General features: G+C 33.4%; 1 non-coding gene across 1 annotated transcript; it reads left to right on the forward strand.

Moving 5' to 3' along the window:
* The first annotated feature begins 13,139 nt into the window (after nt 1-13,139).
* On the forward strand, nt 13,140-13,212 carry TRNAK-UUU (transfer RNA lysine (anticodon UUU)). Its single transcript has one exon. It is a non-coding gene; the product is annotated as a tRNA-Lys (tRNA).
* Nucleotides 13,213-13,865: the final 653 nt, after the last annotated feature.

The following is a 13,865-nucleotide window of genomic DNA, read 5'->3' on the forward strand; positions in this document are numbered from 1 at the left end:
AATGGACTTCTTTAACCCTAATAGATAGACTCCTCCTCCAATATTAAAAAAAGAAATGCCTTTATTCGTCTTTTTGCACAAACCGCTATTGGTCCTGTTTGGTAAAGAGCGTTTTGGGATAAAAAGAGCGGTTTTGATTAACTTTAGGGTTTGACCACTGAAACCGCTGATTGGAGTGTTTGGTGGAGAGAGGTTTGGGAGAGAGTTTTGGGATGAAAACGCTAATTTAGAAAAAGCTCCTTTTAGGAGCTTTTTCAATTAGCGTTTTGCAATATTAAAATTAATGGGCTTCTTTAACCCTAATTATTTTATGTATATTTTTATGTATTAAAAAAAGAAATGCCCTTATTCGTCTTTTTGCACAAACCGCTATTATCAATCAGCTAATTTTTACCAAACAGGTCTACACAAACAGCTAGTCAAATCAGCTAACAGCTAACAACTAATATAATCAGCTAACATGTAACAGCTAACAGCTAATTCCCAAACAGGGTCATTATCAATCAGCTAATTTTTACCAAACAGGTCTACACAAACAGCTAGTCAAAACAGCTAGTCAAATCAACCAATATAATCAGTTAATAACTAACAGCTAATGTAATGAGGCTAACAACTAATAGGTAATTCCAAACAGGGTCATAGTAATGGAAGAAATGAGTAGGTCCAAATAAAAGATTGCATTAAAGCAAGAAAGTAAAGTGAATAAACTTTTTGCAAACATTTTCCTTATATGTCGCTTGCTACATCTATTTCATGGCCCCATCTCTCATTAATGTTTTCTCCACCGCCCCTCACAAAATAACAAATAACTCCAAAAGCCCAAAAGAAAACACATCTACGCCCTTTTTACCCCTACTCAAAAATTAAAACATAAGAGGGAATGTCTATTTTACCTTTCATAAAACAGTCTAATATTTCCTAATGTTAAAAGAAAACTTAGTTAAACAGTTGCATCTTTGAACTTCTCCTCTTCTTTTTCTTTCTCCTCTTCTGCTAAAATCTCGTGACCTATCAAATATATAAACTTTTCTATTTTATTGATTTATTGAATTAGATTTTTGTGCTTTTTGTTATTGTTGTTTTCTGTTTAATGTGTGTTCATATATTTTACTGTAATTTTTTATCCGTCTGAATTATATTTGTTTTCTATTATTCTGTTGTTTATATTTTTTTTTTGGATTTAACAAGAGCGAAAACTATTTATTTTATCCGTGAATTAATAAAACTATGTGGTTGCAACAAAAAAATTACTCACAGTTGCGTTCACATGGACCCTAATGACCACGTAAATTTGGTCATTCACTGTTAGATGTAGACGGATTAAAATTCTAACGTGAAGATTCAAAACATCCTAAGACTTATATTTAATCCGTCTAGATCTAACGGTGAATGACCAAATTTACGTGGTAATTAGACTATGTGAACACAACTGAAATTTTACTCATCCGAATGTTCTGATGACTTAAATGATGAAATTTGAATTACAGATGATTTGCTACAGGTTTGGATTTATAATAAGTATATATTTTATTGTTGTTTTGTGTTTTTTTTATATCTTTTATAAGTTTTTTTCTTTGTAGTCATTTTCATCCATTTGTGGATCTTACATTGTTTATTCCTTACCATTTTATTGTTGTACTTCTTCTTTATTCGTCTAATGAAGATATATTTTTTTTGAAATACGGATCTAGCCCAATGGGAATTCCAACCAGGTTGGCATCCCCGAAAAGTCCGTCTAATGAAGATATTGCTTAGCATTTTCCTAAAAAAAAAAAAACTTTTAATTTGATCAATGAAAAACACGTTTACAATTAATGAAATGTTGCCCTATATGATTAGTGGTTACTAATCTTATGTGTATAATTTCAGGTGAGTTGTATTGATTAATTCTATTTCTATTAGATATTTTCATTAATTAATATATAATGCAAAAAGGGTTTTTAACCACTACCTCTAATCACTTCATTATCACATATTTATGAATGAAAATTATAGTTAGGTAATGTAGAATACGTCAACACATATGTAAAAAAGGCTTAAAACACTTTTTGACCCCTGACCTATCCAAAATTTGTGCATTTGGCCTCTGACCTATTATTTCATCATATTTGGCCCCTGACCTATCAAATTAGACAAAATTCAACCCATATTGAATGGAAAATTAACTTTGTTGGAAAATTAACAGCAGTCACCAATACAAAAACGACACATGACACATAAATAAAATTAATTTTCAACTGGAGATGACAACAGTAACTATTTTACCTACTAAAAAAATCCTAAAAACTTTCTCTAGTGTTCCGATAGAGTGAAAATTAATTTTATTTATGTGTCATGTGTCATTTTTGTATTGGTTACTGCCTTTAATTTTGCAACATAGTTAATTTTTCATTCAATATGGGTTAGATTTTATCTAATTTGATAGGTTAGGGGCCAAATATGATCAAATAATAAGTCAGGGGCCAAATGCACAAATTTTGGATAGGTCAGGGGCCAAAAAGTGTTTTAAGCCATGTAAAAAACTAAATGTAAAATTATACCATTTTGAATATTATTGTTGGCTATTCACTGTTATGAATTAATTGGGATATGTCAAAGATTAATATAAGATATATGTTTGGACTTTAACTATTAGTTCGAGCTTTTAGTTCATTCGGTTCCATGACATGGTATCAGAGACCAAACGGTCGAGGGTTCGAATCCTGACAACCTCATTAATTTGTGAAATTAAAAACACATGGCGGGATGGGTCTGTGTTGTACACGTTGCAAGCCCAAAAGACATTTGTGTGTAGGGGTGTGTCAGATCTTAATATAAGATATATGCTTGGACTTTAACTATTAGTTCGAGCTTTTAGTTCAATCGGTTCCATAACAGAATACAAGTCCACGTAGAAAGGGCAATAATGAAATTATAGGAAAAAGTGAAGGACATAGTTTGTAAAAGTTGTATATAAAGGAGAGCAGGATAGTGAATTTTGCAAAGCCAAAAAGAGTTCCATCCATCATCCTCAAAGTTGAAGATTTTAGAAAAGAAAAATGGCAAGAATTCAAGCAGCTACCTCAAAAATAGGCTTAGCATCAGCACCATTAATGCAGCCAAGTTTTGTGAAAGCCAAAATCCAAAACCCCAAAACTGCATTGAAGACACCGTTTTGTGCAGTTGCACCACCTCCACTTATCAAAATCTCAAGGATTCCTGTTCAGATGAACTTGGGAACAATTCATGAAGAAGAAAAAGAAGAACAAGAATCTAAACCTATCTTTTCTTCTTCTTCTTGTTTCTTGCAATTAGCTCAGAAGACTTCGTCATTTTATTCTACTCGCAGCTTCGGTATAGCAACTCTGTGATGAAATAATATATTTTGAGTTGGATTGGAGTCATGTTTTTGTTTTTGTGCTATTATTCCCATTTTTTTTTGAAGGGTAATAAGGCAGGTCCATCGGTTGTAACCTCATGCTTTTATTTGAGTTCTACTATCATGTACTACCACCATTAGTTTAAGTTGCAAATTTATGAATTTCTTATTAATTAATTATTTTTTAATGCTCATTAATATGTAATTGCAAAAATTAAAAATAATATGACTAAAATCTTCAAAAGGAATTTCCATGTACTTTCTAGCTAGACAAAAATGCCAATGACTTGCCTTATGGGACATGTATCTTACCCAAATATAGTTAATAGACAAAAATGAAATACCTCTAATATTACCCACCAGCAGTCATTTTATCTTTAATATTTTAACACCATAGTTGTACAATTACACCACTACATTTATAGGTTGAGCTCATTTTACCTTCAAATTTTGAAAGTTCAATCACTATAAGCAGTTTATACAATCATAAATTTCGTTATTTTCACTTCATATGTGCATCATGTTATTACTCATTGGCACCATATCAAATTTACGTGTAGATGCTTGAAAAAAATAAAAAAGTTTTAAAAAATATCTCGTATTTTGCACCAGATCAAAAACACCCACACACATGAAATATCTTTTTCTTTGAACTTTTTATTTTTTTCATATGTATACATGTGCCTATGATCTATTATCGATGGGTAATAGTATGACACACATGTATAGTGAAGATAATGAAATTCATGATTGTGAGAGTATAATTGTAGTTAGAGGATAATTAAATGAACACGTAATTTTGCAATATTTTATTGAAAATAACATAAATAAAGTATAAAAATGACAAAGTGCTAAACAAGAGAATAAGAAACTAGTAAGTGAACGAAAGTGAAATAATGTTTATAAAATTGACATTAATTTATTAGAATGGGCATAAAAATACCCCCAAAAATCGTACTAAAAGATAGGGATTGTTCACCCTTATCAACCTCTTCACACTTAAAACTTTAATTGTCTCCAAGTAAATCAAAGATCAAACCCGTAAGTGACTAGATGAACTAGAAAACCTCCTGGTTTAGCCAAATATTTGACACAAAACGAGCAGCTGTAATCACATATATTCAGAGAAAAATAGAAAGACAATGTCCAAAAGCTGCAGTTCGATTATCATAGGTCATACTTTTAAGAGAAAGGAGACATGTTAGTTAAAGGAGCTTGGATGAAGCTCAAATGTTTATCAAGGTAAGGAAATTACAACATAAACTCTAGATTTTAAAAAAAATGGCTACAAAAAAAGAATGGAAAATAACTAATAATGCTGAAAATTAATTCTCATTCTTAGAAGAAAGAGTGCTGAAAATTAATTCTACATGACTAACAATGGCTAAAAACTGATTCTAAAAAAAAAAAATCCTGATTACAGACTCTGAACTAGTTTCTTTTTTTTTTTTGCGATGGAAACCCAAATCTTTTAAATAAAAAATTAAAGCTAAAAATATCCTAAAAATATGTCTAAATACGGTAGTGCTCACATGGACCCTAATGACCACGCTGAATTTGGTCATTCACCGTTAGATGTAGGCTGATTAAAATCCTAAGGTGGAAATTCAAAGCATCCTAAGGCTTAAATTTAATCAGCCTACATCTAACGGTGAATGACCAAATTCACGTGGTCATCAGGGTCCATGTGAAAAATACTGTGTCTAAATATTTGTGCATGATTTTTCAAGTTCAAATTTGAAAATGGGACTGGGTCAAATGAATCTGGTCATAAACTTCTCTGATTCCGAACTTTAAAAATATGCAATTTGAATCTCTAAAAATATGCACATAATCTAATAAAATATTGTTAGATAATTACCAAAAATTAATTATTTATTTTACCAAAAATCATTTTTAATTACCAAGTCAAAATTGATTTTTTTGTAAGTTAATTTCATAAATTTTGGTACTCAAAATAACATATGAAAAATTAATTTATTAAAAGTGGAAAAATATTTAACAAAAGTTTGGAATATTTAACAAAATGCTAAAAAGTAATTAAAAACCTAAAATTGACAAAAGAAAGATAAATTAATATTATAGTAAATAAAAAGACAATAACACATAATAATAGACACGAAATAATCCTTGAAACCGTAAAGATAGGAGTTTTTCACCCCTACCAATCTCCATAGGAATTTAAACGGAAACGGGACGGAAAACCGCATGGGACGGATATAGCAATCCTCATCCTCATCCTCATTTAGGTTTCGGGGAAAAAATCTCCCCCATCTTCATCCCCATCTCCACTTTTTTTCGGTTATTCTCCGTCTCAATCGGTTCGAATACCTGCAATTTGTGGATAATCTCCTCCCCGTTGTCACCCCTAGTTGACTATGTTATCCGATAACAAAAGGCATCCTAGAAAGTTGGCATTTCTTATCAGGTGACACAATCTTCACGCTCTTAAACTCATAATTAGAAGAGAATTCCTTCTATTGATAAGATAAGAGAGGAAGGTTTTGGAAGCCTAGATAGGACATCCGACTCAACATTAAGGGGGATATTCGGGTTTGCTCAAAACCGAATCTCAATATTTACTTATATTATTATATATTTTGTTCATTGCCCTATCAGAAGACTTTCGTTGGTGCCAACCTAGTTGGGATTAGTGATTCCCTCTTATTGCTTTAGTAGCTCGTTTTCATTTAAAATGTTTAATATACTAGCAGGCCTCTTGTGAGTGCCCAGACCTTTTCTTAGAAACAACCGATTTTAATTGCAAAATACACTGTCACTTAACATTATCTTGGGACACTGCTTAGTGGGTCCCTTCCGGTGCATGCATTATTTATTTAGTGGTGGGTTGTGCCACATTTTTTATTAGCCTTTTTATCATGTTTTTAAGCTAATTCATTTTGTCAGAGTCGCCAACTGAGATTAATGTCTGGGAACATAAAGAACCAGACAGATGACATATGTGCTCATATAATGTCATCTCTTCAGAGATAGGTTCATGAATTAAACATGGCAAGGGTTTGATTAATAAATTTGTACAATTGACTTCTTGTTAAATTACATAATATAATCTAATTCGATTTCATTTTATATACATTCAGCATACAATTTGCAGAAATCGATAAATAAAATCTGAATTATAAAATTACAGACCAATTCAATAAAAAAAATTCTATACATTTGTTCTAGTCCTAAACAAATCTATTAAACCTGCAAGACAGATAAACGTTAGTTGCAGGACATTGAGACCTATCTTTTGGATGCATTTTACGATGCCAGACTCGATCAAATAGGACTTAACCAGATCCTATTGTTCTATCAAATCAGCATGGCATTTAATCCGCACCCTAAATACGTTTATTCCAGCGAGTTGATTTTATTCCTAAAATACCCTTTATCCCGTAACTAATTGAAAATTATGTTTTAAGCATTTAAATGGCAATTTATATCTACTGGAATTGAAATTTACCGAAAACATGAACTACAGACCCAACCCGAACTAAAATGAACGAGATAGAATTTCCGAGTTGCTGGAACTGTAGTCGATCGACCACCTTCTCCAAAACCCATAACTTCCTTTTTAATGCCCAGAAATGGCAGTAAACAAATACGAAATTAAACACATTCAATATCAAGGGGGCTTCTAAATCTTCAAAGTGTTACCTTCCGAACTTTGAGCCTGTTAGTTATTTATCTTAATTAAAATTGTATTTATCTGCTGTCTCTTAGCTGTTAATAAGAGTCCTAGTCAATAGGAAGTTCTATTTCTTAGGAAAGATAGAATCTGTTTTATTTGAATTACTACTCCGCATTTTAGCTTGTTATATGTGAGTTTGTTTTCTCTGTAAGGCTATTTATAGCTCTTTCTTCCTATTGAATAAATTATCCCTTTCCAGCTATATTATTTGTTGTTTAAGTTTCTGCAACTTACAATTGGTATCAGAGTTGTGAAAGGGGCGAAATTGGGTGTGTGAATTAAGAGAGTGAGTTAAACAAAAAATGTCAACTTCAGATAAGTTCGTGCAACCATCTATTCCGAAGTTTGATGGCCATTTATGATCATTGGTCAATGATGATGGAAAACTTTCTGAGGAGTAAGGAGATGTGGAGCCTGGTGGATGAAGAAATTCCTGCAGCTGCAATTGGGACAACAACAGATAGTGAAGCACGGAGAAAGATAGTGGAAGAGGCTAAACTCAAGGATCTAAAGGTCAAGAATTTTATGTTCCAGGCCATTGATAGGGAAATTCTTGAAACAATACTTGACAAGAGGACGTCAAAAGCAATCTAGGATTCAATAAAACAAAAGTATCAAGGATCTACGAAGGTGAAAAGGGCACAAATCCAAGCATTGAGAAAGGAATTTGAGTTGCTTGCCATGAAAGAAGGAGAGAAGATAGACAGCTTCTTGGGGAGAACTTTGACAGTAGTGAATAAAATGAGGTCAAATGGTGAGGCGATGGAGCAAAGCACAGTGGTGAGTAAGGTACTTAGATCATTGACTCCTAAATTCAATTATGTTGTTTGCTCAATAGAGGAGTCAAATGATCTAAGCACTTTGAGTATTGACGAAGTACACGGGAGTCTTCTTGTTCATGAACAAAGGATGAAGGGCTACCAAGAAGAGGAATAAGTGTTAAAAGTGGCTGCTGATGTTAGATCAAGTAGAGGGAGGGGTCGAAGCATGTTCAGAGGAGGACGTGGCAGAGGTAGAGGGAGACAGCCCCTAAACAAAGCAGCTATTAAATGTTTCAAGTGCCATAACTTAGGACACTTTCAATACGAATGTCCTGATTGGGATAAGAAGGCCAATTACGCTGAATTGGAAGAAGAAGAAGAACTTCTGTTGATGTCCTACGTAGAGTTTCACCAAGCAAACAGAGAAGAAGTTTAGTTTCTTGATTCAGGCTGCAGTAACCATATGACTGGGAACAAAGCATGGTTCTCAAGTTTAGAAGATTACAAGCAGACAGTAAAGCTGGGCAATGATACAAGAATGGTAGTGGTAGCAAAAGGAAGTATAAGGGTACAAATAAATGGCATAATCCAGGTTATATCTGATGTTTACTATATTCCTAAGCTTAAAAATAATTTGTTAAGCATAGGACAACTTCAAGAGAAAGGGTTGGCCATTTTAATTCGGGATGGAGGTTGTAAAGTGTTCCACTCTAAAAAAGGATTGATTATGCAAACTGATATGAGTGGAAATAGAATGTTTTATTTGCTCGCTTCTATGTTGCCAGAAAAAAATTCAATGTGTTTACAAGCTGAAGATGTATCTGAGAAGGAGGCTCACATGTGGCACCGTCGATTTGGGCACTTGAACTACAAGGGACTAAGAACATTGTCTTACAAAAAGATGGTGGTCGGGTTACCTTCTCTAAAATCACCGAAGGAGATTTGCAGCACTTGTCTAACTGGAAAACAACATCGAGAATCAATGCCGAGGAGGAGTACGTGGAGAGCATCAAAACAACTCTAGTTAGTGCATGCGGCCCGATCAAACCATCTTCACATAGTGATAAGAGGTATATTCTAAGTTTTATTGATGATTTTACTCGTAAAACTTGGATATATTTCTTACATGAAAAATCAGAAGCTTTTGTTACTTTCAAAAATTATAAAGCCAATGTTGAGAAGGAGACAAGAGCATCAATAATTTGTTTGAGGACAGACAGAGGTGGTGAGTTTACCTTAAATGAGTTTGGAGAATTCTGTAAATCACATGGCATTAGTAGGCAATTGACAGCAACCTATACGCCTCAGCAGAACGGAGTTGCCGAGAGAAAGAACAGGACAATCATGAATGTCGTTCGATCCATGTTGCATGAAAAGCAAGTTCCAAAAGCCTTCTGGTCCGAGGCAGTAAGGTGGTGTGTGCATATTCAGAACCGGAGTCCAACCGTAGCAGTTGAGAATAAAACCCCGGAAGAGGCGTGGAGTGGGCAGAAACCTGTGGTGGAATATTTTCGAATCTTTGGTTGTGTAGCACATGTACACATACCAAATCAAAAGAGGAACAAATTAGATGATAAAAGCGGAAAATGTGTTTTCCTAGGAGTCAGCGATGAGTCTAAGGCGTGGAGGCTATATGATCCAATTTCTATGAAGGTTGTTATCAGCAAAGATGTTGTGTTTGAAGAAGGAAAATACTAGGATTGGGGCAGAACTGATGCAGAAATAAAGCATGATACACTAGAATGGGGTGATGAAGATGAATGTGATGCAATGAATGACCAGAATGAAGAAGAAGTCAATGGAGAAAATCCAAATAATTCGGGCAGCAACTCCAACAAATCGAGTAGTCCAATCAGTTCGCCTCCTAATGAAGAAGAATCTGATGGTAGCGAATCAAGTGAAGGGAGGGGCATGCGACAAAGAAGAGCACCAGGATGGATGGCTGATTATGAAACAGGCGAATTTTTTTCTGAAGAAGAAAGCTTAAATATAATGATGATGATGACCGAAAATGATCCGACTTCATTTGAAGAAGCAGTAAAGAGCAAAAAGTGGAGAGAAGCAATGACATCCGAAATTGAAGCAATTGAGAGAAATCAAACATGCGACACCATTGTGTCATCCTCTCAACAGCTGCACAGTTTAATTGGGAAGTTTTTCAGCTCGATGTCAAGAGTGCTTTTCTTCATGGAGAACTCAAGGAAGAAGTATTTGTGCAACAACCCGAGGGTTTTACAAAGAAATGAGAAGAAGAGAAAGTGTACAGGCTGAAGAAGGCACTATATGGCCTTAAACAGGCACCACAAGCTTGGTACAGTAGGATCGAAGCCTATTTTGTACGAGAAAACTTTGAAAGATGTTCCAGGGAGCACACATTGTTCACAAAGTTGAAAGGAGGTAAACTTTTAAATGTCAGCCTTTATGTTGGTGATTTAATTTTTACTGGAAATGATAAAAGTATGTGTGATGAGTTTAAAAATTCAATGACGTTGGAGTTTGACATGTCTGACTTGGGAAGAATGAAACATTTTCTCGGAGTAGAAGTGAAACAATGTCCAGGTGGCATTTTTATTTGTCAGAGGAGATATGCAAGAGAAATATTAGCAAGATTTGGGATGGAGGAGAGTAATGCTGTAAAGAATCCAATAGTGCCTGGTACGAAGTTGGACAAAGATGAGGGTGGTGTTAGAGTTGACGAAACTCTGTTCAAACAAGCTGTTGGAAGCCTTATATATTTGACGGTGACTAGGCCTGATCTGATGTATTGTGTTAGTCTGATAAGCAAGTTCATGACTCGTCCTACAATGTCGCATTGGCTTGCAACTAAGAGAATCATAAGGTACATCAAAGGAACAGTTAATCTGAGAATTTTCTATAGAAGAGGAGGCAGCAGTTTGAAGCTTCTGGCTTTTACAGATAGTGATTATGCCGGCGACTTAGATGATCGAAGGAGTACTTTTGGGTTTGTGTTTAAGCTCGGGACAGGAGTCATTTCATGGGCTTCAAAGAAACAACCAGTGGTCTCTCTCTCTACCATGAAAACGGAATATATAGCAACGGCTTTGTGTGCATGTCAATGTGTGTGGCTTAGAAAAGTGTTGGAAAAACTTGGGGTTGAAGAGAAGTCAGGAACTGTTATTATGTGCGATAATAGCTCCACCATACAACTCTCCAAAAACCCAGTGTTCCATGGAAAGAGTAAGCATATAGATGTAAAATTTCATTTTCTTAGAGACTTGGTGAATGATGGAGTTGTTAAATTAAACTATTGTGCTTCTGAGAATCAACTTGCTGATATCATGACAAAACCATTAAAGTTGGAGCAGTTTGAGAAGCTTCGTGGAATGCTTGGAGTAGTCGACATTACGTCAATAAGCTAAGTTCAGATGAATTAGCTTAAGGGAGGGATTGTTAGTTATTTATCTTAATTAAAATTGTATTTATCTGCTGTCTCTTAGCCCTTGTTACGCTGGATCTTACCCTATATATATATATAAAAAGTACAGCTAATTATATGATTAATGCATAGTTGTATGTGCAGAAAAGTTGTTAAACTATATCATGCACGTGTGCTGGATAATTCTTTTTAATAGGTGTGAGGATGTGGCGCCATATTGACCATTAATGCCAACTGCGACTTTCTATTTTAACACTAACCATTTTTATGATTATCAATATATATATATATGATCGGGATTCAAAGAACACAAAAGAAAAAGAAAAAGAATCATATAATACAGAAGAAGAAGAAGAAGAAGAAATAAAGAGAAGATGGAGAAGGAAATGAGGAAAATGCAGAAATGGGGAGCAGTAGCTCCAACACTGCTTTCTAATATCATTACAGAAACAGACATTCTTCTTCTTCTTCATATTCAAAGCTGGAAACCATTGTCGAAGAAGGATCTCAACAATTATTTATCTCAACATCAGTGACAATGTTATTGTCTCTTCCTCTTTTTGTTTCTTTAGCTTCTTTTCTCTTCTTCAATGCTCCTTTTTAATTTCCAACCTTTTTTTCTATTTTCTTTTCTTCTACCATACTTTTGTACCCTCTCTAATTTTATCTTCATCATTGTTTTCTCAAGAAATTAATATAATCAATTATTCTAATTTTTAACAATTATATCCAACTATGTTGAAAATGAAGGACTAACTTTTACGACTCACACTCACACGGTTTCTTGCACAAATCTAAGAATCAAAGGGCTATTTATACTACTAACTAACTTAGATTCAAACAACTAAATAATAACCATATATTTTACTTCAAAATCTAATAAATTTCTACATTCTAGCGTTATTTTTCGAATAAGCATATTTCAACCTTGACTCGTGTGGATTTGATGCCGACGTGTCAGGAAAATTAATACTAATTGATTTTATTGGTTTCAGATTGTAAAATGCACGTTAAACTTAACTTCTGGAAATTGAAATGATTTGACGAGGGGTTCAAGGATTGACAAATAAAAAACTTATTGGGTTTTCTAGTTCCACTATAAAAAGTTTTATAATGGCACTACGAAAAGAACTAAATCAACCAATGAAATCATATGTGCGTGCTATAGGAAAAAAAAGCGTGTGAGATCGTTCTGTATGCCATCTAATATGTCATAAATGACAAACTTTTGTGTGTAGGAAGGTATGTCGCTATTGGAGATAATTTGTATATATAGAAGGTCATATTCTTATCCTTGGCAGAAGTGTATTGGGTTCGATGAATTGATACGTCCTTATAAAGAGATCCATAAGGGCGATTCTGGGGCCCATGAAGTGGAAGAAGCATTAGCTAGAAGAATCCAATTGCAAGACTTCTATTAGCTTTTGATGACTCAGGAGGCAACGGAATATGTCAAATTTAAAAATATTCAAATATTTCACCGAATTTAAAAAATATTAATCTCCAATATTAATTTTTTTTTTTTGATAATCAATCTCCAATATTATTACATCACAAAGAATATGAATTTTTTTTTAGAATCAAATGATATTTAATTTGTGCAGAATAAGGAACAATATATATATATTATAACAATGTTATTGTGAGTAAAATAACACAATTTTAAATAAAGGTAAAATTGTTTTTATTATAAATGTTAGAGATATACTTATGTGTTATGTTTTAAACAATAAAAAAATAAAATAAAAGAAATAATGAAGAGTATAAAGTATGAATAGCAAGTTTCATGACCAACTCGCTTTCATTTAATTTTATAAGCATTTGGTGGGTGAATATAGCGATTTGATAGATTGGATAAAAGAACACCAAAAAAAACTGCTATTCTTTGTTTCTATAAAAAAACGCGTTTGACATAAAAAAAAACAAGCCGTCTTAGCTCAGCTGGTAGAGCGCATGGCTTTTAATCATGTGGTCGTGGGTTCGATTCCCATAGACGGCGTCTTTTTGTTTTGTCCTTTTCTATTGTTTTGGATCTCGGATATCTTAGTTCAAAAAGCCCATCTAGTTGCTTAATCGAAGAATTTATCTTAGTTCAAGAAGCCCATCTAGTTGCTTAATTCAAGAATTGTCTAATGGCTACTCAAAGGTAATAAATAACTAATTTTTTCTTTATTTATATATATTAATAAACTCAAAATTAATAAACAACTAATATTTTATTTATTTATTCAGTAAAATTGAATTTGCATAAATTAGATAATTATGTGGAAGGAAATTATAAATCTACGAGTGAATAATAGAGTTAAGTGTCAGGATCATCGTGATAGGTATGGGATGTCTGTTTCATTCACACCTATTAGAAAGGTAATCAAACTGCTAATTAAATGACGAACTTTGTAGGTGCTTTTAGGGGATGTTTATTTCAGAACTGCAGGATATACTATATTGTTTGGTTATATTTTAAAAAAAACATCATAGCCTTTTATTACGGTTAAAACTAAGTATAAAAATAAATTTCAGATATTAAAATGTAAATATAATGAAGTTCTAAGTATAGAAAATATATTATATTTTCAGAGCTGATTTGAGCATGAGTTAATTTAACCATTTCCGTCAATTTTAAGAACTGAATTGATACCCAAAAGTTAATTT

Source organism: Euphorbia lathyris, chromosome 6 (assembly GCF_963576675.1).
Source record: "Euphorbia lathyris chromosome 6, ddEupLath1.1, whole genome shotgun sequence".
Taxonomy (NCBI): Eukaryota; Viridiplantae; Streptophyta; class Magnoliopsida; order Malpighiales; family Euphorbiaceae; genus Euphorbia; species Euphorbia lathyris.